The sequence below is a fragment of the Microcaecilia unicolor genome, chromosome 1 (genome assembly GCF_901765095.1).
Source record: "Microcaecilia unicolor chromosome 1, aMicUni1.1, whole genome shotgun sequence".
Taxonomy (NCBI): domain Eukaryota; kingdom Metazoa; phylum Chordata; class Amphibia; order Gymnophiona; family Siphonopidae; genus Microcaecilia; species Microcaecilia unicolor.
The window spans coordinates 280,388,774-280,416,629 of record NC_044031.1 but is presented as its reverse complement, the minus strand read 5'-3'; the positions used below and the strand labels follow the sequence as shown (position 1 = coordinate 280,416,629).

The 27,856-nt window shown below is 41.2% G+C and overlaps 1 protein-coding gene across 1 annotated transcript in view; it reads left to right on the top strand.

Moving 5' to 3' along the window:
* Nucleotides 1-222: 222 nt before the first annotated feature.
* The window catches only part of LOC115472686 (suppressor of cytokine signaling 1-like), an 87,690-nt gene continuing 60,056 nt past the window's right edge, over nucleotides 223-27,856 (top strand). Inside the window, exon 1 of the mRNA XM_030207044.1 lies at nucleotides 223-343. The gene's annotated coding sequence lies outside the window, so the exon portion shown is untranslated. The remainder of the gene's footprint in view (nucleotides 344-27,856) is intronic.

The window sequence follows — 27,856 nt, the reverse complement described above, 5'->3', positions numbered from 1 at the left end:
TTTCCCAGGTTAGACTACCTCTCAGTAGTTTGATTTGGCACTGGTCTGGAGCAGGGACCCAGATTGTTCCTCCTGTTACTGCATAGGAAGGCACATTGAGGTGAAAAAGTATTTCGTGATGTTGCCTTTCAGTTTCCTCTTTTGCAGTTTTTGTGTCCTCTACTTCTGTAGTCTCTCAGTTTTGAAAGAGGTTTGTTTGTTCTTTTATATCTTTCAGATATTTAAATGTCTCTACATCTCTCCTACAATAAAAACAAGAGAGGACCAGTAATCTACAGGTATCATGCAGGAAAGTAAGAAGAGCAGATCACACATCAAAAGAAGAAATCATTATTTTATAAAGGTGAGCGTTCTTTATGAGAGACTCCTGAGAAAATTGAGTCACGGGATAGGAGGCAATGTTCTTTTGTGGATTAGGAATTGGTTATTGGTCAGAATACAGAGGGTAGGATTACATGGACATTTCTCTCGATGGAGGAGGGTGAATAGTAGAGTGCCATAGGGATCTGTACTGGGACCGGTGCTATTTAACATATTTATAAATATCTGGAAACTGAAACAACAAGTGAGGTAATTAAATTTGCATATGACACAAAATTATTCAAGGTTGTTAAAACATATGCATACTATGAAAAATTGTAGGAAGACGTTAAGAAATTGGAAGACTGGGCATCCAAATGGCAGATGAAATTTAATGTGGACAAATGCAAAGTGATGCACATTGGGAAGAACAATCCAAATCATAGTTACCTGATGCTGGGATCCACCTTGGGGGTCAGCACACAAGAAAAAGATCTAGGTGTCATTGTAGACAATACGCTGAAATCTTCTGTCCAGTGTGTGGCGGCAGTCAAAAAAGCAAACAGAATGCTAGGAATTGTTAGGAAAGGGATGACCGAGAATATTGTAATGTGTCTATATCGCTTCAAGGTGACTTTCAGTATTACATTCAGTTCTGGTCGCCATATCTCAGAAAAGATATTACGGATTTAGTAAAGGTTCAAAGAACAGCGACAAATGATAAAGGGGATGTAACTCCTGTCATTTAAGGAAAAACTAAAGAAGTTAGGACACTTAAGCTTGGGAAAGAGATGGCTGAGAGGAGATATGATTGAAATCTACAAAATCCTGAGTGGTGTAGAATGAGTAGAAGTGAATTGATTTTTTACTCTTGGGGACACTTAATGAAGTTATATGGAAATACTTTTAAAACGGGAAGAAATATTTTTTTCACTCAAATAGTTAAGCTCTGAAACTCTTTGCAGAGGATATAGTAACAGTGGTTAGAGTATCTGGGTTTAAAAAGGGTTTGGACAAGTTCTGGAGGAAAAGTCCATAGTCTGCTATTGAGACAGACATGGTGGGGAAGTCACTGCTTGCCCTAGGATTGGTAGCATGGAATATTGCTACTATTTAGGTTTCTGCCAGGTACTTGTGATTTGGATTGGCCACTGTTGGAAACAGGATACTGGTCTAGATGGACCATTGGTCTGACCCAGTATGGCTATTCTTATATTCTTAACAGAGAGGATCTCACATAAAAGTTGCCCAATGTGGCTTTTTTTCGCCCACCAATGGGCTGTGTCAGGAGTTACTGTTAATACAGTAAAATCAACTTATAAGAACAAACATAATACATTCAAAAATATACATTCACTGAAATACAAAAAATGTAATCCAAAAGACATTCATACCAATGGAGATAAAAAAAATAATCATAAAAGAACTCCTTTTTGCGTAAGAAAGTTTGCAGAAGCTACAGATGAGGGCGAAGAATTTTAAATAATCAGTAATAAAACCATAAAATGATCTATGCTCAAATGAGATTGCAGAGGATTGCTAACTCACCAAGCAGCAGGTCAGTTTTGACACACAGATTTCAGTACTACTACTACTACTACTATTTAACATTTCTAGAGCGCTACAAAGTGTACGCAGCGCTGTACAAACACAGAAGAAAGACAGTCCCTGCTCAAAGAGCTTACAATCTAATAGACAAAAAGTAAAGCATTTAAATTTAAAATATTTAAGCAGTCAAGCACAAGAGAACAGTCACAGAAGGACAGAAGATGTTGAAGGGTGGTCAGTGTGATTAGGTGTAACTCTGGTTGGAGTAGTGCGAGAAGGTGATAGAAGAATAGAAATGGGTGAGGTAAAGTAATGAGTGGGTTGATAGGGAGGTTATATAAGACATGTCACTCTAGGGGTGGGTGGGTAGAGGGGTAGGGTGGGTAGGATTAAGTCTAAAGCAGGAGAAGGTATTCTCTGCAGCCTATCTGTGAGATGGAAAATGCTTTCAGTATCTAGTGTACAGCATCAGAATCTAACAAACCTCTGACTATCATCAAGCTTATATATGCTGGTAGATGTATGCATTGCTGATACAAAATTAAAAACTTTTAACAACAATCAGAATCAAAATCTGACTGAAAAAAACATTTTTTAAAAGATATACTTAGAAAACCTATTTAAAATTAAAATCAAGTGCTTTTGTAGAAACAGGAAGTATACAGGGTCAGGAAGCCTCGATCCTAAGTGATTCAGAAGAAAAGAAAAGCATTTCAAATTGTCAAATACTATTGCCCATCACTCCTTTAAAGCTGTAGTTAAAGATGCAGTAACATCGAGGCTGGTTCACACGACATATCAGGAATACACCCTTTTTAATCTTACAATTACTGTGTAGGTTTTGCAGTTAACACATGTTAGAAATTGTCCTTTACATGTACAACTGCAAAAACTTACTGCACTTTTGTGATCAGGGTGCCATGTACTATAATGAGGTACATGCTAGAGGTACTCATTTTTCCCTCCCTGTCACTTGAACTCCTTGCAAACTGTTTTTAGCAACACTGAAATCTTGACACAATATATAAAATGGAAGGAGAATTTGCTGCTCTAGTATGCTGCAGATTGCATAAATATTTGGGGTTATGAATACTTTGAAATGTGTCTGAATTATACAAGGCAAAGATTTAAGCAATGATAGAACAGGTTTTTAATAAAATAGCTAGTTACTGTTTATTTATTTAGATTTTGCTCACACCTTTTTCAGTAGTAGCTCTAAGTGAGTTACATTCAGGTACACTGGATATTTCTCTGTCACAGGAGGGTTCACAATCTAAGTTTGTACCTGAGGCAATGGAGGGTTAAGTGACTTGCCCAGGATCACAAGGAGCAGCAGTGGGATTTGAACTGGATGCCTCTGGATTGCAAGACCGGTGCTCTAACCACTAGGCCACTCCTTCACTCCACTGTGTCACTATTTGCTAATTTCATCTTTTTTTCTAGATGCTGTGCCTTATTCTAAAATTCCCCACATTCCTTTGAAGCAGTATTCTTCATTTTAAGGCCCGGGGGTCAGCAGCAGTCCCCATTCACCTTACTCTTCTCAATATATACATTCCCCATCTTGTCCAGAGGCCCACTGCTGGCACCAGCTCCACAATAACTGCTCTGATTCCTGTAGGACAGCAGTTCACAGTGAATTTGAGTTACACAGCATACAAACTCCCATGTTGTTCTTGTGAGACTGTGTGAACCGTGAAGAAGTTTGGATACCACATGGATCAAGCTCACCAAGAACCATATGATGCTGGCAGAAAACAGAACAGCTTTCCCAGAGGCAGTGCCTGTGGGAAGATTCCAGGAAAGGTCAGGGGTTATTAGCAAACCAGGGAGAGACCTGGAGAGAACCAGCTTTGGAGAGATTGGGGGCAGGGTGATGGTGGCTGACTGGGAGGAGAGGCTGGTGGGAGTTGAGAATGATTAGGATAGGGTTAGGGGAAAGGGTGTATTGAGGAAACGAGCTTTGGGGAAAATCTGAGTTGGGAGAGACAAGATAGGCCGAGAGACAGAGAGGCTGGGGAATCAAACTTCATTTTATTTAACATATTGTTGTACGTGTGCCTGAGCAGCTAGATTGGCTACATTATTAGAGAGAGACCCCCCCCCCCCCTCCTTTATCACCCAGGACTCTGGGCACCATCAGTTTTATCCAGCACAGTTACTGGCCCTCGTGGAAGTCTTTTTGTCAATGTTGTCTCTCTGCTTCAAAAATAGCGAAGATCACTTCTTTGTAGGACGCAAATGTTGCAGTGTTGGCTAATAAGATGGGGTAGTGTCTTTCAAATCAGCAATACTAAAATTATTTGGCGATCAGGGTGACCTAGTTTGAGTTTATACTGAGTTGACTTAGAAGTAAAGAAATAAGATGGACTAGATACAGTGGGGGAAATAAGTATTTGATCCCTTGCTGATTTTGTAAGTTTGCCCACTGACAAAGACATGAGCAGCCCATAATTGAAGGGTAGGTTATTGGTAACAGTGAGAGATAGCACATCACAAATTAAATCCGGAAAATCACATTGTGGAAAGTATATGAATTTATTTGCATTCTGCAGAGGGAAATAAGTATTTGATCCCCCACCAACCAGTAAGAGATCTGGCCCCTACAGACCAGGTAGATGCTCCAAATCAACTCGTTACCTGCATGACAGACAGCTGTCGGCAATGGTCACCTGTATGAAAGACACCTGTCCACAGACTCAGTGAATCAGTCAGACTCTAACCTCTACAAAATGGCCAAGAGCAAGGAGCTGTCTAAGGATGTCAGGGACAAGATCATACACCTGCACAAGGCTGGAATGGGCTACAAAACCATCAGTAAGACGCTGGGCGAGAAGGAGACAACTGTTGGTGCCATAGTAAGAAAATGGAAGAAGTACAAAATGACTGTCAATCGACAAAGATCTGGGGCTCCACGCAAAATCTCACCTCGTGGGGTATCCTTGATCATGAGGAAGGTTAGAAATCAGCCTACAACTACAAGGGGGGAACTTGTCAATGATCTCAAGGCAGCTGGGACCACTGTCACCACGAAAACCATTGGTAACACATTACGACATAACGGATTGCAATCCTGCAGTGCCCGCAAGGTCCCCCTGCTCCGGAAGGCACATGTGACGGCCCGTCTGAAGTTTGCCAGTGAACACCTGGATGATGCCGAGAGTGATTGGGAGAAGGTGCTGTGGTCAGATGAGACAAAAATTGAGCTCTTTGGCATGAACTCAACTCGCCGTGTTTGGAGGAAGAGAAATGCTGCCTATGACCCAAAGAACACCGTCCCCACTGTCAAGCATGGAGGTGGAAATGTTATGTTTTGGGGGTGTTTCTCTGCTAAGGGCACAGGACTACTTCACCGCATCAATGGGAGAATGGATGGGGCCATGTACCGTACAATTCTGAGTGACAACCTCCTTCTCTCCGCCAGGGCCTTAAAAATGGGTCGTGGCTGGGTCTTCCAGCACGACAATGACCCAAAACATACAGCCAAGGCAACAAAGGAGTGGCTCAGGAAGAAGCACATTAGGGTCATGGAGTGGCCTAGCCAGTCACCAGACCTTAATCCCATTGAAAACTTATGGAGGGAGCTGAAGCTGCGAGTTGCCAAGCGACAGCCCAGAACTCTTAATGATTTAGAGATGATCTGCAAAGAGGAGTGGACCAAAATTCCTCCTGACATGTGTGCAAACCTCATCATCAACTACAGAAGACGTCTGACCGCTGTGCTTGCCAACAAGGGTTTTGCCACCAAGTATTAGGTCTTGTTTGCCAGAGGGATTAAATACTTATTTCCCTCTGCAGAATGCAAATAAATTCATATACTTTCCACAATGTGATTTTCCGGATTTAATTTGTGATGTGCTATCTCTCACTGTTACCAATAATCTACCCTTCAATTATGGGCTGCTCATGTCTTTGTCAGTGGGCAAACTTACAAAATCAGCAAGGGATCAAATACTTATTTCCCCCACTGTATAATGGATTTTAAATTGTTCAATGTTGTGTGTCGTGTTATATGGCAATGGATTTCTGGGAAATGTATTTCAGGAATGGTCAATAATGTGGCTTTTCCTTTGCCATTATCCATAATCAATATACCTGACAAATGGCATTTAAAGTAAAATTAAGAATATTACAGAGGTCAGTTTTCAGTGACAGAGCTGTTGCATAACTTTAAATGGATAAAAAGCTTATTTAAAGTTCCTTTTTCTTCCTTCTAGACTAGTCCAAACCAACTGGTTAGGTCTCCCTACCAGCAAGTGGAGGCGCAAAAACTGAACTCTTCCAGTGGCATTGCCTGTATAAGGAGAGGTGCAGCCTGGAACTGGTTGGTATTTCTCTGCCTCCAACAGATGGTGCATGTTGGACTAGTGCAACAGGATTTCTAACTATTGGCCATATTTACTCTTTGCAATCTATGCCTGCAGCCCAGCAGCCAAGTCCCTTGGCCAGTCTTTGACTCCCAAGGATCAGTGCATGGGCTTTTCCTTGGTTGAGTCTGAAAGTGTCCATGCCTCTAAGACCCAGAGCCTTAACCTACGTGCTCTTTTTCAGTGGGGCTGAATTGCAGAATTCCCATGGGGCCTCCGTCAACAGGGGTGAGCACCCTTTTTTCTTCTTGACTTCCCCTCTCCCCTTCCCATTTTAGGGGCCTGTGCAGTAGATTTACAAAAAAAAAAAAAGGAATCACAGCCCTATGCTAAGCTTATTAGGCTGCACAGAGCTGTCTGCCTAATAACTTTACTTCAAAGGAAAAAAAAAAAGAGAAATACAAGAGAGAACAGGACAAACCAGCATGGGCAGCAGCAGTGGGGAATCTCTAGCCTGGTAGGCGTGAGGGGGGTTCTTTGTGCATCAAGTCTTATATGAAGGTCTTCTGCCCATGATTCAGTGGTATGCCCCAGAGAGGACATTGAGATCAGAGACTGTGCATTTGCTTGTAGTTCACAGTAATTCTTGTGCGTGGTTGTTGGTTACTAGAGAAGGGGCTTTTTTTGTCAGTCTCCTGTGTTGTGGAACCTCTTGCCGGTGGAGCTGCATATAGAGGCTTCTTTGAAACAATTTAAAGGGAAATTGAAAGCTTTTTTTCCCCCCCAAAAAAGCTGTTATGGGCACTTATTATCAATTTGGGGCATTCTGTAACTGTGTCTCTGTATATTTTTTTAGACAACGAATGGGTGTATGACTGTTCTTGATGTGTGTGCTTTCCTATTATTTTATGGCATCCTTTTCCTTTCAGTTTTAATTTTTATTGTAAGATCAACCACCTGTTGGCATCTTTGAACAGTTCTCCATTAGAGTCCCAGCTGGAAAGCTCTGGCGCATGTAACCAACAATCTTTTTTAAAGACTTAACCTATGTTTTACATTATTTGAAACACCTACTACTACATTTGGGTAACCTAACAGCAATTCAGACTCCTGAGGCAGGCACTATTGCCGAAACACAGTGCAGTGTCGAGTCAATTTGTATTACGGAATAAAGTATATACTCCATACTCTGTCTCCCTGGTCCTTTCTTGGAAGAATCCTGGTGATCATGCTACTACTTCTTCCCTGACCCAATTTTTATTGTAAACCACTTTGATTATAAGAGACAAGTGGTACAAATTTTATAAACTATTAAAGACCTTTCTTTTAAAGTGTTGTTTCTGGTGGTTATCTGGTCAGTCAGGTGAGTCTTGCAGGCCCTCTTGTATAAAGATCCCTATTTATTATTTGTAGCCAATTCAGTTTCATTTTGCACACTGCCTTTCTTTTTGTCCAAGGCGGTTTTACCCTTCCACATGAATCAGCCCATGCGATCGTGGAAATCGGCAGATGATGGATGTTCCATCACACCGTATGATAAGATCAAATGAGCTCAGGAGTTCAATTTTTTTTATATACACCAGGTCCTTTGTTATGGAAGAAATTGCATTGAGAAGGATTCAGGCTATGAAAGAGTTTAAACGAGAATTTAAAACACTTCTCTTTGTACTGGTGTATGAGAGGGTGGCTGATTGGTTTAAGTACATGCAGGTTTGTGTTTGGTACTGTAGTTATTGACTTTTATGGGTCGTTTTTTGTTTTTTTAAAGGTCTTATTTTTTTAATGTGTTATGTGGTTTTAAAGTTATGAATGTATGTTTTGTGATACGCCTACAACTTTTGAGATTGTGCGGAATAAAAGTTTTTAAAATAAATAAGTGATTTCTTTCCCAGTGTTTTCTGAGAAGACAAAGTCAGAGTCAGATTAGGTGCTCCATATAAGTTGAATGTGTGGAGGATGTTCTTGCGCTATCTGGAGGTCACAAGCTATTTCAGGAAGTACGATCGGTTCTTTGTCTTGTTTCGTGGTCCCGTACTATGGGAAGGCAGCCTCCAAGGCTTCCTTGGCACACTAGATTAAAGCGGCGATTGAGGTGGCTTATATCCTGAACTGCAAGGTTGTACCAGTAGGCCTAAAAGCTCATTAGACAAGATCTCAGGGTGGTAACTCCAAAAGATATTTCCAGGGTGGCAGCATGGTTGTTGCAGTGTTCCTTTTTGAGACACTACAAGATTGATGATTGGGCTGGAGGTGACAGTGCCTTTGGCTGAGTAGTACTGGAGGGGACCTCATCTTCCTTCCACCTTGAGGGTAAAGCTTTTCTGCATCCTGGTTAGGGTGTTTATAGGACGCTGCCCTTGTCTCTTAAGAATACTCCCTCATAGAGTCAGGACCACCTTAAACCCCATAGCCCAACCCAAAGAGGAAATGGCACAGGAGGAGTGGAGCCAGGAGGACAGCTGCCAGGAAGTATGAAAGGCGGGGCCAGAGTTGTGTTAAAGAGGCCCAGAGAAGGGAGAAGCAAGCCCACAGTGTGTGCCTTCCCTACCTATGTCTAGCTATCATTATCTGGCTCAGATAGACCAAACCTTACTATGTTTTGGGGCCTGTCAGCCTCAGGTCTTTGTAAAGATTTCCTATGAATTGCAAGAGACTTTACCCAGTTCTGTACCTGTGAAGTAACAGGCCTCAGCTTTTGAGTTAATAAAGAGTTTAGTTTACCTTGTATCCTTGTCTGGCTGTATAGGTTGAAGGCCCGCTCTCAACCCTTGCTCACATTATTACAATCCTGTTGGTCTGGACTGGCATAGCAGGATAAAATAGGAACAACAAACATTGTTTAAAATGTCTGTATACAAATGCCAGAAGCTAGAATATATTGCACTAAATGAAAAGATAGGTATAATAGGCATCTCTGAGACTTGGTGGAAGGAAGATAGCTAATGGGACACTGTCATACCAGGGTACAAATTATATCTCAGTGATGGGTTGGATCAAATTGGTGGAGGGGTAGCATTATACGCTATGGAGGGCCTTGAATCAACTAGATTAAAAATTCTGCAGGACAAACCACATCTTGGAATCCCTATGAATAAAAATTCCATATGTAAAGGGGAAAAGGATAGTGATAGGAGTGTACTACTGTCCACCTTGTCGGGATGAACAGACAGATGCAGAAATGTTATTAGAAATTAGAGAGGCTGACAAACTGGGGAGCACAATAATAATGGGTGATTTCAATTACCCTAAAATTGACTGGGTAAACGTAACAACAGGATATGATAGGGAGGTAAAATTTCTTGATGAATAAAAAACTGCTTTATGGAGCAGCTGGTTCAGGAACCAACAAGAGGGGGGAAAATTCTAGACCTAGTCCTTAGTGGAGCACCAGATCTGGTGCAGGAGGTATTGATAGGGCCATTTGATAAGTGATTATAGCATGATCAGATTTGATATAATCTGTGGAGTAATACACACAGGCAATCCAATACGTTAGCATTTAACGTTCATAAAGGAGATTATGATAAAATGAAGAGAATAGTAAAAGAAAAAAGACTTTAAGAGGAGTAGCTGCTAAGGTCAAAAATTTACATCAAGTGTGGATGCTATTAAAAAATACCATCCTGGAAGCCCATACCAGATATATTCCATATATTAAAAAAGGAGGAAGAAAGGCCACACGACAGCTGGCATGGTAAAAAAGTGAGGTGAAGGAAGCAGAGTTAAAAGAAAATCCTTCAGAAAATGGATCAGACTGAAAGTAATCGGAAACAGCATAAGGAATGGCAAATCAAATGCCAAGCACTGATAAGGAAGGCAAAGAGAAACTTTGAAAAGAAGATTGCATTGGAGGCAAAAAAAAAACCACAATAAAAACTTTTTTTTAGGTATATTAGAAGCAAGAAGCCAGAGGACCTTAAGAGACTGGGAGGCTGGGCGTCTAAATGGCAGATGATGACGTTTAATGTGAGCAAGTGCAAAGTGAAGCATGTGGGAAAGAGGAACCTGAATTATAGCTATGTCATGCAAGGTTCCATGTTAGGTGTCACAGACCGAGAAAGGGATCTAGGTGTTGTCGTTGATGATACGTTGAAACCTTCTGCTCAGTGTGCTGCTGCGGCTAAGAAAGCAAATAGAATGTTAGGTATTATTAGGAAAGGAATGGAAAACAAAAATGGTCACCGCATCTCAAAAAAGATATAGTGGAATTAGAAAAGGTACATCTAATAGGCATCTCTGAGACTTGGTGGAAGGAAGATAACCAATGGGACATCTTCAGATCTACAGATGGGAATAACTAGTGAGGTAATTGAATTTGCTGATGGCTCAAAGTTATTCAAAGTTGTTAAGTCACAAGAGGACCTTGCGAGACTGGATGTTTGGACATCAAATGGTAGATGATGTTTCGTGTGAGCAAGTACAAAGTGATGTATGTGGGAAAGAGGAGCCCAAACTTTAGCTGTGCAATGCAAGAATCCACATTAGGAATCACCGCCCAGGAAAAGGAACTAGGTGCATGACAGTTGGTGACTTGGATATTTGGAAAGGTGAAAGTGGGTGGGGCTAAGGTGAGGTTATGGGGCAGAGCTAGGGTGAAGTTATGGGGCAGGGCTAGGGTGGGGTTTGTGGCAAAGTGCAACTGAATGGAGAAAATTAAAATTTTTGTAGTGGGGTCAACGCCTGTGTCTGCAGTAAAAGAACAGTGGGACACTTTTGAACTCAGTAAGGAAGAAATCTTCACTTTGTGGCTCTGGTGCAGCTGTATCAGATGTCTCCCTAGATCCACTGTTACTGGTGGTTGTGTGCACACTGAATACACTCCAGGAATGATATGCCAAAAAAATCAAAATAATGCACCAAAAATAATACAGCATATTTAAACAGAACAATATTTGCAGTATTCTAGAAATATATACAAGTACTTTAACACTTGGCTTCCAGTCAGCCTTAGTTCTCTAGTCCAGTATCTTCCTGTTGACCATGTGAACAATGGTGTTCAGCAGCTCTTTAACAAAATCTTGTGCTAAATGACCACTATACTTCAGATCTGTTGGCCTTTATTTTTGATTTACCAGACATGAACATGTTTGGAATGTTTTGTATGTATTAGCTGTACCTAATACTTAGGTCTGAGAGCCAGGGAAGCCAGGGTTCAAATCCCACTACTGCTGCTTGAGATCTTGGTTAAGTCACTTGGTACAAACAGATTGTAAGCCCTTCAGAGATAGGAAAATTAGTACTGTACTTGAATGTAATTCATCCAGCTACAACTGAAAGAGGCATGAGCGAAATCCAAAATCCAGTACCAGGAATACTGTAAAGTAATACAAAACCCTACAAAATCACTCAGGATCTGATAAAGCAATTCTACCATACCATAACAGTATTAACTTTCAGTGGGCACACAACAAGGGTCTTCCTAGGAAATGCTGCAGTGGGCACTAGAGCATCAATACATGGAAAATAAGGACAGGCGATACCTTTTACATTGGACTAACTTGTTACATTTTTTTGACTAGCTTTTGGAGGCCAAAATCTCCTTTCTTAAGTCAGGACAAACATACAACAACAGTAGTGTACTCTCCTGACCTGAAGGAGGTGGTTTTGGCCCCCAAAACCTAGTTTCAAAAGGTATTTAGTCCAGTAAGAAGATATCGCCTTATTTTATTTATATTTATTAACTTTTAAAGTAGACTAACATGCTACCACATTATTTTACCCTATCCATTTTTTTTTTAAACTTCTGTCTTCTTCCTTCTCACTTCCTCTACATCCAACATTTTCAGCTTTCTTCCATTTTTTTTCTGCTTCTCTATCCATTCAGATTTCAGTCTCCCTCTTTTTACTGTGTCTACTTACAGCTTTCAAGTTTCAGGTTTATTAAGAACTTGGTACCCTGCCCATTGTGAGTTCCAACTGGGTTTTCCTTCTCTTGCCCTCCCCATTCTCCTTCCTCTTATTCCCCAGTCTTTAACTCTTTCATCTGTCTCTATCATCTACCATCCAGTATCTTCTCTGTCTCTCCCTCCCTCCACCATCATCCAACATCTCCACCATACAATATTGTTGATTTTAATCTTGAATTGAGAATGAATGAGACTGTTGGGCAAACTGGATGGACCATTTAGGACTTTATTTGCCGTCAGTTACTATGTTACTACATTACTATTTACTCTTGTCTTGCTCTCCCTGCTATCCAGCATCTCCTCTTTTCTTTCTCTCTCTCTCTCCCGCCTTCACCATCCAGAATCTCATCTATGTCTTTGTCCCTTGCCCCACCATCCTGCATTACCACTGTATATCTCCCCTCCCCTGCACCATTCAGCACTGTCCTGTCTCCCCCCCCCCATGCAGTATTGTCCCTGCCTCTTTCTCCCCTCACCATCCAGCATCTCCTCTACATCTTTCCTCCCTTCCCTCCACCATTCAACATTGCTTGGATGTCCATCTCTCTCCTTTTGGCATTCAGTATTGCCACTGTCTCTCTCCCTATTCCCTTCCCCCATCCAGCATCGCCTCTCACTAGCACTTTCTCCCTCATGCAGTATTTCCCCTCTCTGCTGTCTCTCTCTGATGCCATCCCACCCAATATTACCTCTGTATCTCTCTGCCCCCTCCCATCCAATATTGTCCCATCTCTGTGACACGCTGTTTTTTCTCTTTCTTCCCCTCCAGTCTTGTCCCATTCGTCTTTTCCCCTCCTCAACCACGGTTTCGATCATTTCTCCCTCTTTCTCTCACTCACTTAGTCCCCTACTTCCACTGCAGCCGCTGTGCAGCATCTTTTGGCTCCCTCATGTTTCCACCTCTGCAGGGCCACACTGGCACACAAGGATTGAAGACACGTATGTGACCGCGGCTCTCCATGCACCGCTGTTGCTTCCTCTGCCAGTCCCGCCTCTTCTGATGAAAACTTCCAGAACCAGCAGATGAAGCAGTAGTGGCACATGGAGAGACACAGTCTTGCGCGTCTTTGCTTCTTGTGAGCTATCGCGGGCCGACAGAGGTGAAAAGGGAAGAAGGGAGCTAAAAGGTGCTGCACAGTGGCAGGGTAGAGGAGTGACAATATCCGAAGGCAGTGGGCTGGTGGACAGGAAAGGTTGCAGTTGGGACTGGGGAGGATTAGCCTCCATAATCCTCTTATATAGGGCGCCTATGTCTAGGTGTCATCGTGGATGATATGTTGAAACCCTCTGCTCAATGTGTAGTGGCAGCTAAACAAGCAAATAATGAGTAGAGTACAATAGGTGGAGGTGAATCGCTTGTTTACTCTTTCCAAAAATACTAGGACTAGGGAGCATGCAATGAAGCTACTAAGTAGTAAATTCAAAACAAACTGGAGGAACTATTTCTTCACTCAACGTGTAATTAAACTCTGGAATTCATTGCCAGAGAATGTAGTAAAAGCAGTTAGCTTAGCAGGGTTTTAAAAAGGTTTGGATAATTTCCTAAAAGAAAAGTTGATAAGCCATTATTAAGATGGACTTGGGAAACTCCAGTGCTTATTTCTAGGATAAGCAGTATAAAAATCAATTTTACTGTTCTGGAATCTTGCCAGGTAATTGTGACCTAGATGACCACTGTTGGAAACAGGATACTGGGCTTGATGGACCTTCGGTCTGTCCCAGTATGGCAACACATATATTCTTACGTAAAAATAAGTTGAAATTTGGTCTTACCTGAACTTCCTTTCCTTGACTTCTATTAGATAAGTCCAGGGCCTACCTAGGAAGATTATGGAGCTGAAGAAAGTACTAGCAGCATCTGCCTGTGTTTTCTGTTCATTTTGTTCTGAGTCTGTGTTTTGTAATTAGCAAAATCTGCAGAGGATCCCTTCCATTGCTTTGGCATAAACATACTGATAAGTTCCAAGCTACACCAGTCCTTATACCAGTGATAGCACTGGAATCTTCAGCTTTTCTGCAGGAACCAAGGAAAGGAAATGATCAGGTAGGACCAAATTTATTATTATTAACATTTGTATAGCGCTACCAGACACACGCAGCGCTGAATTTCACCTTATACACATTTTCAGAAGTAAAAAACATACAGTAACCTCCTAATTTTATAAAAATCTCCAAAAATTGTGCGCACAAATTTGGGTGCATGTCCAATTTGCATGCGTATTTTAATTGAATAATGAGCTAATTAGCACCAGTTGACTTTTTAACAAGCAATTATTGACACTAATTAGATTTAATTTGCATTTACGCACATAAATTTAGGTGTGATCTGAAAAATGGGACGCAGAAACAGGAGGGTCATGGGTGTAATGGGGGCGTTCCTAAAATTAACTCATTTTGTTATAGAATAACAGGGATTCACGCCTAATTTAGGTGCATACATTTGCACCTCATTTTAGTTGGTGCAAGTGGTCACACCTAAAGTTAGATGTGATTCCTGGGCGTAATCGCTATTCTATAAACGCATGTTTGAAAACGGTAACGGAATTCAAACATGCGTGGGATATGCATAAAGGAATCCTGTGCAGAAGGAATGGATCCTCAGAAGCTTAGCGGAAATTGGGTGGCGGAGCAGGTGGGGGGAAGAGGGGTTGGTGGTTGAGAGGCGAGGATAGCAGAGGGCAGACTTATATGGTCTGTGCCAGAGCCGGTGATGGGAGGCGGGACTGGTGGTTGGGAGGCGGGAAGTACTGCTGGGCAGACTTGTACGGTCTGTGCCCTGAATAAGGCAGGTACAAATCAAGGTAAGGTATACACATATGTTTGTCTTGTTGGGCAAACTGGATGGACCGTGCAGGTCTTTTTCTGCCGTCATCTACTATGTTACTATATGTTACCTAACTAAGCACAGCTTATAGAATAGTGCTTTTTTTGGTGTCATATATAGATTCCAGTCCTAAGTGCCAGATTTCTTATCTGTTAAGTTATAAGCTATCATTTACTAATCACCATATCTACTATAATAAAACTCACCCTCAACGTTCTGAAGACAACGTTCTGAAGTCACTCAGTCACTCACTGAAGGGTTCATGGATTCATGGTGGTGAAGCCACAACACTGACCATGTCTCTCTGCCCGCCCTCTCATGACGGACCAATCAGAAAAAACACCCTCAACATTCTGAAACACAAAGGACCATCTCAACACCGTTCCCAGGCAACACTAGGCAACGTAAGACAGACCAATCAGAGGAAACTACGTGACAATAAGGGAGGAGCATTCCCCAGCAGAATGGCTCATTATCTGTGCAGCACGGAGAGCACAGAACCACAGCTGGAACGAGAGAAGAATATTCCTGCTGTGGGTATGTGCAAAAATAGACCGGGGGAGGGGGGGGGAGAAATTTTTAAATGCCTAATGCCAGTACTGAAGAGTGCCAGACAGGGGCGTATCTGAAAGTCGGCGGTAGCGGGAGCCGAAGCCAGAGTGAGGGGACACATTATAGCCCCACCCAGCCGCTGCCACCGCCATTTCCGACCCCCCCCCCCCCCCGCCGCCGTGGGTACCTTTGCTGGTGGGGGACCCCAACCCCCACCAGCCGAGGTCCGCTTCCTCCTGCCGCTGCGAGGTTTTTTTAAGTTCTTCATCGGGATTCGTCCTCCGTCACTCTGTGCTGCTGTTCAAAGAAGCTGCTAGCTGAATGCAGTTTCGGACTGAGTCTGACGTCGCTGCTGCACATTGTACGTGCAGGACGTCAGACTCATGTACAACGTGCAGCAGCGACGTCAGACTCAGTCTGAAACTGCATTCAGCTAGCAGCTTCTTTGAACAGCAGCACAGAGTGACGGAGGACGAATCCCGATGAACTTAAAAAACCTCGCAGCGGCAGGAGGAAGCGGACCTCGGCTGGTGGGGGTTGGAGTCCCCCGCCAGCAAAGGTACCCACTGCGGCAGTAGGAGGGTCCAGGGCGAAATCTGCGGGGGCCCAGGCCCCTGTGGCCCCACGCAGATACGCCCCTGGTGCCAGAGGGCCTATAGCACAGACTATATTTGGGATCGCTTGACATGGAGTCAGAGGAGCCGGAAAACAACGTGCCCGTCACCATCTGGGACATGGGCGAACAGGACAAGCTGCGGCCCAGCTGGAAGGATTACCCGCGACCCAGCCAGCAGCAAACAGCGACCAAGGAAGGGGGAGGAGTACTCCTTCCCTGCCTAGGAATCGCTGGAGACTGGCTGCCAAACTAACGAAACAACCGCACACCAACGCACCACCTCCATCATCAACAATCTGCACACACACCGCACCCTCACACACACACACACACACACACACACAAAATAACTCTGTGACACATACACACAGACACAAAAAAAACCACATGCTAGCACCCGTTTCATTGGTTTCGGAAATGGGCCTTTTTTACTAGTATACATATATGTTCAGAGGCACATTTCATTTATATTTCGTATAACTTTTTTTATGCCCACCCTCAGCTCTGACCATGCCCCTCTTTTTAAATCTTATAACTGTTCATTTTGCAATTAAAACAAATAAATATAAATAAAACAATCGGTTATATGTATATCTGGCCTGGATTTAAAAATAAAAAAACTCGATGCTCTGCCAACAACTGCAAGTGTTAATATTGATGAGATTGTTTAGGTCAATTATTCTAGCACGGAGATATTAAAATACACAGATGGCTGACCAGTGGCTGGTTTCTTTACAGCTCTGCTATGTTTTTCCCTTTTATTTTCTTCTTTCCTCAAAGTTCTTTCCTCTTCAGCTATGGTGAAACGGAAGAGACGGGCTCAGATTTACCTATCCCAGTCCTCCCTCAGCTAGGCCCTTTTGGGCATATATGTCATCCATCTTACTAGTAGCTGTTCAGTTCTATTCCTTTGACAAACATTCGCATGGTCAGTGTCTTTCTGTTCCATTGTCTTAGACACATTCCAATATCTAACATGTTTTAACTGTACAATATGTAACACCATTTCATATGGTTTGATTTTACTTTACTTCACTGGTCATTTTACGTAATTTATGTGATTTATCTTTTATATTTTGAAGAATCCATGTAGTGTTTAATTGTAACACACTGGGCTGACTTATTTTAACTGTGGTTTTATTCCATGGTTTTTATTTATTTATTTATATCCGAATTGATTTTGTACTTGATTGTGGACTCCTGAGGCAGGCACTTTGAGCAGAAACACGGTGCCATGTTGAGTCTCCTATGTGACAGCATCAAAAGAAGTTTTTTTTTTTTTTTAGTGTAACCAAGGAACTGTTAACATAGTAAAAGTAACTTTTTTCAAGATCCATCGTCTGCTAAGTTTCCTTCCGTTTCCCACTGTGTGGTTTTCTGTTTTTATTCTTCGTGGGACTCTTATGTTCAGCCACCATGTGGATTCATCTTATGCAGCGTAGTAACATAGTAGATGACGGCAGAAAAAGACCTGCACGGTCCATCCAGTCTGCCCAACAAGATAAACTCATATGTGCTACTTTCTGTGTATACCCTACCTTGATTTGTACCTGTCCTCTTCAAGGCACAGACCGTATAAGTCTGCCCAGCACTATCCCCGCCTCCCAACCACCAGTCCCGCCTCCCACCACCGGCTCTGGCACAGACCGTATAAGTCTGCCCAGCACTAGCCCCACCTCCCCCCACCGGCTCTGCCACCCAATCTCGGCTAAGGTCCTGAGGATCCATTCCTTCTGAACAGGATTCCTTTGATGTTCTTTGTTCATTGGATTCGCCACAGTAGGGGGTGTGCTGCTGACAACTTCAAATGTTAAAGCCATATTAAGCCTGAAGTTGTGTATACCTCGTCCAGAACCAATACCAAGAGAGGGCTGCAGTTTTTCACTCCTTGATTGACATCTCAGTGATGTCACCAGAGGCCCTGGAGATGAAGAAAGTGGTTGATGCCATATGAAGGAGCAGAAAGTTTGAAGCAATTTGATAGGAGAACCTGCAATTCCGATGTCTGTCAAACCTGCTACGGTGGCTGTGTCCGTATCTTCATCTGACCAATTGGTCTTGGAATTTTTTCAGGTTGTTGGGGAATTATTTGGGAAGCTATTGCTGAATCAAGTTCAGAATTCTATGGATTATGTTAAAACGATGGAAGTGGAAACGGAGCCCTTTGGGGCTCATTTTCAAAGCATTTAGACATACACTTTGTGTGTCTAAGTGCTTTGAAAATGAGCTCCTTTTTGTAGCATTTATACAGTGAGGAACAAAAGGCTGAAAAAGTACAGAAGAGTTTCAGTGCTTTTGTCAAGGGACATCAAATGATCCACAATAAACTTAATTCATTGGAAAACCTTATGAGAGAGAGTAATATTCACTTAATTTTACCAGATTTAAATTTGTTACACCTCAAGAAATGTCTGCTGGAAATTTGAAAAACTCCTAAAAGTGCTGCTTTGCTGATTTCAAAGGTATACTGCCCTCTTTTCCTTAGGAAAAGAGAGGAGAGTGGTGAATCAATACTTATTGTTTAACAGATTACACATTTGGGGCCCTGTTTACTAAGCTGTGTTATAGGCGTGCTAGCATTTTTAGCGTGCGTTAAACGTTAGAGACACCCACAGGAATATATGGGTGTCTCTAGTGTTTAGCGCATTATAATTTTTAACACTCGCTAAAAACACTAGTGCACCATAGTAAACAGGACTACTTGAAAGTTCCACTGAAGGTAATCTTATTCCAGCTACACTTACCTCAAATTTAGTATTTTCACTCCTGGATTTGTTTTCTTAAGTAATATCTTTATCATACAGATTTTTATTTATTTTTTTATAGCTTGCAAAGAGATGGTGCCTAGATTAGGATGAAAAAGATTTTGTTATTGAGAACAGTGTTAAAATGGCTTCCAGTTTTTTGGCTGAATATTTCTTGTCAATGTGCAGTAGTATATAAAAATATGAAATACAGATTTTATGAGCCTTCCCCAGTAACTACAGTTTAGATACCCCTTCTCAAATTGTATGCTCGAGGAATCCATAAATGAATAGATTACAAACTCTGGGCCTTGTTTACTAAGCCTCGTTAGAGGTGCGCTAGTGTTTTTAGCGTTCACTAAGCATTAGCGCATAATAGATGCCCATAATATTCCTGTGAGTGTCTATATGGTTAGAGTATGCTAATTTTTAGCACGCGCTAAAAACGCTAGTGCACCTTAGTAAACAGGGCCCTCTGTGTGGTACAAAGATAAACATGACATCTTTCTGGAATGCAGAATTCCTTTTTTGCATTCAAATTCAAATCAGTGAACATGGCAGGTGCAAAAGTTTGAGCACCCTTCTTTTCAGTAGTTTTGCAACAGCTTCTAAATGTTTCCTGTAGCCTGCTGAAAACTCTTTTCTTTTCCTACTATGGCATTTTTTCCCAGCTTTCCCTGCAGAACTCTCCTATCTGAAATATATATTTAGGTCTTCTTGTATGTGCTGCTTGTTTGAGATCTCCTCACAGCTTTCAGTAATAAGTCTAGGAACTGTGAATGCCATTCCAAAACCTTCATCTTTCTTCTCTGTAAGTACTTCATGGCTAATCTTGACAGAGATTTTGGATTATTATTCTGTTGTTGTAATAACTAACCTCTTTTCAGCTTCGTTGCCTATATACTGACTGTGGGACATTTGTTTATAGGATATGTTGAATCCATTCTCCTTCCACCCACACAATTATTACCACTGGCTGCCACATCACTTCAAAGTGTAATAGATCCACCCTTGTTGCTTAAGAATTGGCAAGGTGTTTTTTTTTTTCTCCAGATGTTTAACTCTTCTTTTTTTTTTTCCCTCCAAATATATCTTATGTTTTGGCTAAACAAATCAATTTTTGTTTCATCATAAGTACATAAGTATTACCATACTGGGACAGACCGAAGGTCTATCAAGCCCAGCATCCCACTTCCAACAGTGGCCAATCCAGGTTACAAGTACCTGGCAAGATTCCATAAAAGCACATTCCACGCTGCCCAGCCTAGAAATAAGCAGTGGATTTTCCCCCAAGCCCATTTCAACAATGGTCCATGGACTTTTCCTTTAGGAAGCCATCCAAACCTTTTTCAAACCCCGCTAACTGCCTTTACCACATTCTCTGGCAATGAATTCCAGAGTTCAATTACACATTGTGAAGAAAAATTCCCTCCGATTCAGTCCAAATTTACCACTTTGTAGCTTAACTGTGTGAACTTTTGACAACTCTCCTAGACATATAATTTTTTTTTTTGTAAACAACTCTTTACTGTGGACATTTACTCCAGCGTCAGCTAAACATTTCAATAGGTCATATGCGGTAATAGTGAATTCTGTTTTACAGATCTGATCAGTTTTTGGGCTGTTCTGTTGGAAGTTTTTCTTTGGCATCCCAACCTTGCCTTGACGTCAGCAGTTTAATGTAGCTTTAATTTTGTAGCAATGTTTCCAAAAGTTAAAATTGCTAGCTGCCTTATTAACTTTTTAAAAGTAATAGTGAATCAACCAGAACTGTGTCAACTTTTATATCTGCTATATTCACTTTTTTTATTTTTATCTGTTAAAAGTGACTCCGTGGAAAGAATACTTTATTACTCTTAAACAGAATCATCCTTGTTACCCTCTAGGACTGCAGACATGTTGAAAGGAAATGGACAGGGTTTTCACTGAGAGGGTGGTAGATATCAGGATTGCCCTCCTGCGGGAGGTGGTGGAGATGAAAACAGTAATGGAATTCAAAAATGCGTGGGATAAACACAAAGGAATCTTTATATTAATCTAATATCCCTAGTACCTTAAGAAGTTTAAACACAATAATACTAAGATGCAGACAGCAGTCCAGCAGTAAGAGGGGTGCTATACAGTCTTGTGCATTGAGTGTCACATGTATGATTATCTCCCAGTTGGCGAGAAGTTACAGGTGTGTGCTCGATGCAAAGAGCTCCTACCTCTCAGAGAATAAGCCTGTTCTCTTGAGGCTAGAGTAGCGGAAGAGCTGAGGGAGACAGAGAGGTACATAGAAGAGGCCTACAGGGATGTTGTAAAGAAGTCCCACCTCCAGTCTGGCAGCCCTTGTGCAGGAGAGGAACCGGCTGTCTTGGTGCATGTGGTACCAATATCTGGAAGGGAAGTTCTGGAAGCCAAATTTAGGCTATTAGGTAGAAATTTGAAATCCAGATCCTCCAAGGTAACATTTTTGGATATTATCCACGTGCAGGACCCAAGAGGCAGGCAGAGCTTCACAGTCTCAATTCGTGGTTGAGATGATGGTGCAGAACTGAGGGATTTAGATTAGTTACAAACTGGGCAACATTCTGGGGAAAGGGGGAGCCTGTTCCAAAAGAAAGGGCTCCACCTTAACCAGAATGGAACCAGGCTGCTGGTGCTAACTTTTAAAAAGGAGATAGAGAAGCTTTTAAACTAAATTGCTTTTTAACATTGCTTTTGACTCGTAACCACTTGTAACCACTCGCCTCCACCTACCCTCCTCTCCTCCTTCCTGTACACATTAATTGATTTGATTTGCTTACTTTATTTTTTGTCTATTAGATTGTAAGCTCTTTGAGCAGGGACTGTCTTTCTTCTATGTTTGTGCAGCGCTGCATACGCCTTGTAGCGCTATAGAAATGCTAAATAGTAGTAGTAGTAGTAAATTCGGGGGGAAAGTCAACAGTCACCCAGGAGCGTATGGTTCAATGTGAAGTATCCTTGAAGGATACTATTGAAACAGAATCTATAGGAAATCCCAATAGAGAGGTTTCACTAATGGTGAAAGAGATCAAGGAGTGGAGGAGTAGCCTAGTGGTTAGTGCAGTGGACTTTGATCCTTGGGAACTGGATTCGATTCCCACTGCAGCTCCTTGTGACTGTGGGCAAGTCACTTAACCCTCCATTGCCCCAGGTACAAAATAAGTACCTGTATATATGTAAACTGCTTTGAATGTAGTTGCAAAATACCTCAGAAAGGCGGTATATCAAGTCCCATTTCCCCTTTAATCGGAGAACAGAGTAAAGAATGCAAGGTATCACCATCAACTTCAAACCAGCTTGTAAATGCTAGGAAAAAACACATTAGTGTCTATATACAAATGCTAGAAGCCTAAAAATCAAGATGGGAGAGTTGGAGTATATAGCACTAAATAAAGAGGTAGATATAATAGGCATCTTAGAGACCTAGTGGAAGGAGGACAATCAATGAGACACTGTTAGCAAGGTACACATTATATGGCAATGATAGAGTGGATCAAATTGGAGGGAAGGTTGTGCTATATGTTAAAGAGGAAATTGAGTCAAACAAAATATAGCAGTGTGGAATCCTTATGTATAGAAATTCCATGTGTGAAGAGAAAGAACATACAGGTAGGGCTGCACTACCATCCGCTAGGATGGAATGAACAGACAGATGAAGAAATGTTTACAGAAATTAGGAAAGCTGGCAAATTGGGCAACATTTTAATAATGGGTGATTTCAATTACCCAAATATCCTAACCAATTCTACTAAATGAAACCCTGTATTGCAGGTGTGCATTCATATATATTCATGAAAATATGTGGAGAAAAAAGACTTCAGAAACCACGGTGATATCTCTTTAAAGGAACACCTTTCAAAGTTAAGAGAACTCCTCTTCAATTTATTTATTTATTTATTTTATTGCATTTGTATCCCACATTTTCCCACCTATTTGCGGGCTCAGTGTGGCTTACAATACATTGTAAAAATGGAAGTACAATCTGTTACAACATGATTATGGTTACAATGTGAGGAGTTAAGTTAAAACAAAGTCCAAGTATCGTTAAGGGGAGCAAAACAGTGGAAAAGAACAACTGAACAATAGAAGAACGACGGATACTGATAGGGCAACAGAGCAATAGCAAGAGAACATTCGGGTATAATATTTTCTATTTTTACCTGTAAATTAAGGTTTAAATGTGTTAAAATTGCGGGGGATAAAAGTATAGAAGAGAATGTATTGATGCATTGTGAACAGTGTGTTTGGACTTCATGTGTTTTGATCCTTTCGATAGATTTTTTCAAAGAGATTGGTCTTTAATAGTTTGCGGAAGTTGGCCAGTTCGTAGATCATTTTCAGGTTTCGTGGTAGTTTGTTCCAGAATTGTGTACTCATGAAAGAGAAGGTGGACGCATGCAGCACTTTGTATTTTATGCCTTTGCAATTAGGGAAGTGGAGGTTGAGGAAAGTTCGGGATGATCTTTTAGCGTTTCTGGGTGGTAGGTCTATTAAGTCAGACATGTAGGCTGGGGCTTCACCGTGGATGATTTTGTGGACTAATGTGCATACTTTAAAAGTGATGCGTTCCTTGAGTGGGAGCCAGTGTAGCTTCTCTCGTAAGGGTTTTGCACTTTCGTATTTTGGTTTCCCGAAAATGAGTCTGGCTGCTGTGTTCTGGGCTGTTTGAAGTTTCCTCAGTAATTGTTCTTTACAACCTGCGTATAGTGAGTTGCAGTAGTCCAGATGGCTGAGCACGAGTGATTGCATTAGGCTGCGGAAGACGGATCTTGGGAAGAATAGTTTTATTATTTTCAGTTTCCACATGCAGTAGAACATCTTTTTGGTTGTGTTGTTTGCGTGGGTTTCAAGTGTTAGGTGGCGGTCAATAGTAACTCCAAGGATTTTTAAAGTTTCTGAAATTGGAAGATTTAGTTTTGGTGTGTTTATAGCAGTGAATTCATTCGTGTTGTATTGGGAGGTACGTATCAGGCATTGAGTTTTTTTCTGCATTCAGTTTCAGTCGAAATGCATCTGCCCAGGTGTTCATGATGTGTAAGCTTTGGTTGATTTCATTGGAGATTTCTTTAATGTCTTGTTTGAAAGGGATATATATTGTTACATCGTCAACGTATATATATGGGTTAAGGTTATGTTTTGATAGAAGTTTTGCCAATGGTGTCATCATTAGGTTGAAGATAGTTGGTGAGAAGGGTGATCCTTGCGGTACTCCACATTCAGGTGTCCATGCTTCAGACGTAGTGGAATTTGATGTGACCTGGTATGAGCGCAAGGTTAGGAACCCCTTGAACCAGTTTAGGACATTGCCTCCGATGCCAAAATATTCAAGTATGTGTAGTAGGATTTCGTAGTCAACCATATCAAAGGCACTTGACATGTCAAATTGTAGGAGGAGTATATTGTTGCCGATTGCAATCATTTGTTTAAATTTAGCCATCAGGGTAATTAGTACTGTTTCTGTGCTGTGATTCGATCGGAATCCTGATTGGGCATCATGCAGTATTGAGAACTTGTTTAGATAATTTGTAAGTTGTTTTGTTATCATTCCTTCAGTTATTTTGGTTATTGGTGGTATGGATGCTACTGGTCTATAGTTAGTTATTTCGCTTGCACTTTTCTTTGTGTCTTTGGGTATTGGGGTAAGTAAGATTTTTCCTTTTTCTTTCGGGAAAAGTCTGTTTTGTAGCATGGAGTTTACATGGTTCGTTAGGTCTATTATGAATTGTTGAGGAGCTGATTTCATAAGGTTGTTTGGGCATGTATCTAGTTTGCAGTAGGATTTGGCGAATCTTTTGAGTGTTTCAGAGATGAGGTCTTCTGATAGTAATTCGAATTCGGTCCAGGTTCTTCACAAAAAAAACTCCACTCTTCTTATTCATAAAATACTTGTGCACACACCTTAAACAATACAATAAGGTGGAGGCTGATTGATAATTAAGCCACACATGCGGAGAAATTCACTTTCAATTATTACTTAGCTTGAATCATCTTAATGTCGACAGTCCATGGTCGCTTCCTCAATGTCCAGTAATCATAAGCCCTCAAGGGCCGAAAATACTTCCAAATTCAAAGCTTCTCATTTCACCGCAATAGTGCCTCATCTTGGCGTCTTTGAAACTAGAGCGACTTCTCCTTGATATATATACGTCATTTCCCATGACGTCACTTCCACAGTGACGACCACATTCAATGAAGGGCTACAGCAGTACCGCAATTGCACATTAAAAGGATCTTTTCACAAAAAAGCCTTCCACTCTATAGATATATTTAAACCTTTCGGGATTACGGTTTGTAATGTATAAATCCATCGTTGTTCTTTTTGTCTTAATAATTTCCTCACATCTCCTTTACGTTCCGTTATTTGAATCTGTTCTAGAATAATACATAATAATTCTGCAAACTCGTGATGTTTCAGTAAACAATGGGACACTAGAGGTTCATACATTTTTTTAGCTTGTATACAATGACGGTGCGCAATCAGCCTTGTTTTCAACATGCGTGACGTTTGTCCTATGTAATATAAATCGCAGGGACATTTCAAGAGATAAATCACATTCATCGATTGACAATTAGTAATAGATTTTAAACTAAAGATATTTCTTGTATACACGTCCACAAATGCGTCTGTGGTCACCATGTTAGAACACACTGAACACTGGCCACATGCACTATGATGTCCCTTCTTCTTTTCACTGCTATTTCGCCGATTCCACGTATCAGCTCTACATACTTGTGCACACACCTTAAACAATACAATAAGGTAGAGGCTGATTGATAATTAAGCCACACATGTGGAGAAATTCACTTTCAATTATTACTTAGCTAGAATCATCTTAATGTCGACAGTCCATGGTCGCTTCCTCAATGTCCAGTAATCATAAGCCCTCAAGGGCCGAAAATACTTCCAAATTCAAAACTTCTCATTTCACAGCTATTCTCTATACATATGTAGAGCTGATACGTGGAATAAATAAATAAATAAATAAATAAATAAAAAGAAGCTAAAAGGTTCAGCTACAAAGATTAGGACTTTAAGTTGGGCAAGGATGTTTTAAAAATACTATTGTGGAAGCCGAGACCAGATGTATTCCACATATTAACAAAGGTTGAAAGAAGGACAAACGACAGCCAGCATGGTTAAAAGGTGAAGTGAAAGAGACTATTAGAGCCAAAAGAGCACCCTTCAAAGAATGGAAAAAGGATCTGAATGAAGAAGATAAGAAGCAACATAAGCACTGTCCAGCTAGATACAACGCATTGATCATGAAGGCTAAAACAGAATATGAAGAAAACTTGTAGTGGAGACAAAAACTCATAGTAACACCTTTTTCAGATACATCAGATGCAGAAAGCCTGTGAGGAAATCCATGGGACCTTTAGATCACGAAGGAGCAAAAGGGGCAGTCAGGGAGGACAAGGCCAGTGACCAGTGCAGAGGAACTGAAAGAAATCTCAGTGAACCTGGAAGATGTACTGAGCTAGACAAGTTAAAGAATGATACATCACCTGGACCGGATGGTATACACCCCAGAGTACTGAAAGTATGCAAATATGAAATTGCTGATCTGTTAGTGATCTGTGACCTGTCATTAAAATCACCCATAGTACCTGAAGATTCGAGGGTGGCCATTGTAACGCTGATTTTTAAAAAGGGTTCCAGAGGTGATCCTGGAAATTACAGACCGGTAAGCCTGATGTCAGTGCTGGGGAAAATAGTGAAAATTATTATAAAGAATAAAATTACGGAACACATAGTAAATAAACATGGATAAAGGTGAGGTGGTTAATGTAGTGTATCTTAATTTTCAGAAACCTTTTGACAAAAGAGACTCCTCAGAAAATGAAAAAGTCATATCATAGGAGGCAATGTCCTTCTATGGATTAGGAATTGCTTATTGGACAGAAAACAAAGGGTAGGGTTAAATGGCCATTTTTCTCCATGGACGAGGGTGAATAGTAGAGTGCCACAGGGATCTGTACTGGGACTGATGCTATTTAGCGTATTTATAAATGATCTAGAAAACGCAACCACAAGTGAGGTGATTGAATAGTTTTGCGTCATCTACGAATTTAAAGTTGTAAAAATGCATACGGACTGTGAAAAATTGCAGGAAGACCTTAGGAAACTGGAAGATTGGGCATCCAAATGGCAAATGAAATTTAATGTGGACAAATTCAAAGTGATGCTCATTGGGAAGAATAATGTGAATCATAGTTACCTTATGTTAGGGTCTACCTTAGGAGTTAGCACTTGAGTCAAAGATCTGTGTCACTGTAGACAATACTCTGAAATCTTCTGCACAATGTTCGGTGTTGGCCAAAAAAGCCAACCAAATGCTAGGAATTATTAGGAAAGGGATGCAAATAAAGACCAAGAATATTATGGCCTCTGTATCGCTCCATGGTGCAACCTCACCTTGAGAACTGCACTCAATTCTGGTTGCCGTATCTCAAAAAAGATATAGTAGAAGAGCAACCAGAATAATAAAGGGGCAGGGACTTCTCCCATATGAGGAAAGGCTAAACAGATTAGAGCTCTTTAGGTTGGAAAAGAGATGGTTGTTAAAGGGGGAGATATGATTGAGGTCTATAAAATCCTGAGTGGTGTAAAATGGGTAAAAGTGAATAGATTTTTCACTCTTTCAAAAAGTACGAAAACTAAGGGACTATCAATGAAATTAAGCACTGGAACTCGCTGCCAGAGGATGTAATAATGGCCGTTAATGTATAAAGGTTTGGATAAATTCCTGGAGAAAAAGTCCATAGTCTGTTATTGAGATAGACATGGGGGAAACCACTGCTTGTCCTGGGATTGGTAGTATGGAATGTTGCTGCTGTTTGAGTTAATGCCAGGTCACTTGTGACCTGGACTGGCCACTGCTGGGAGCAGGATACAGGGCTAGGTGGACCATTGGCCTGACCCAGTATGACTATTCTTATGTTCTTATCCAGGGAAGCTTAGTGGTGATTAGATGGCAACACCAGTAATTGGGAAGCAAAGCCAGTGCTGGGCAGACTTCTATGGTCTATGCCCTGAAAATGGCAAGGAC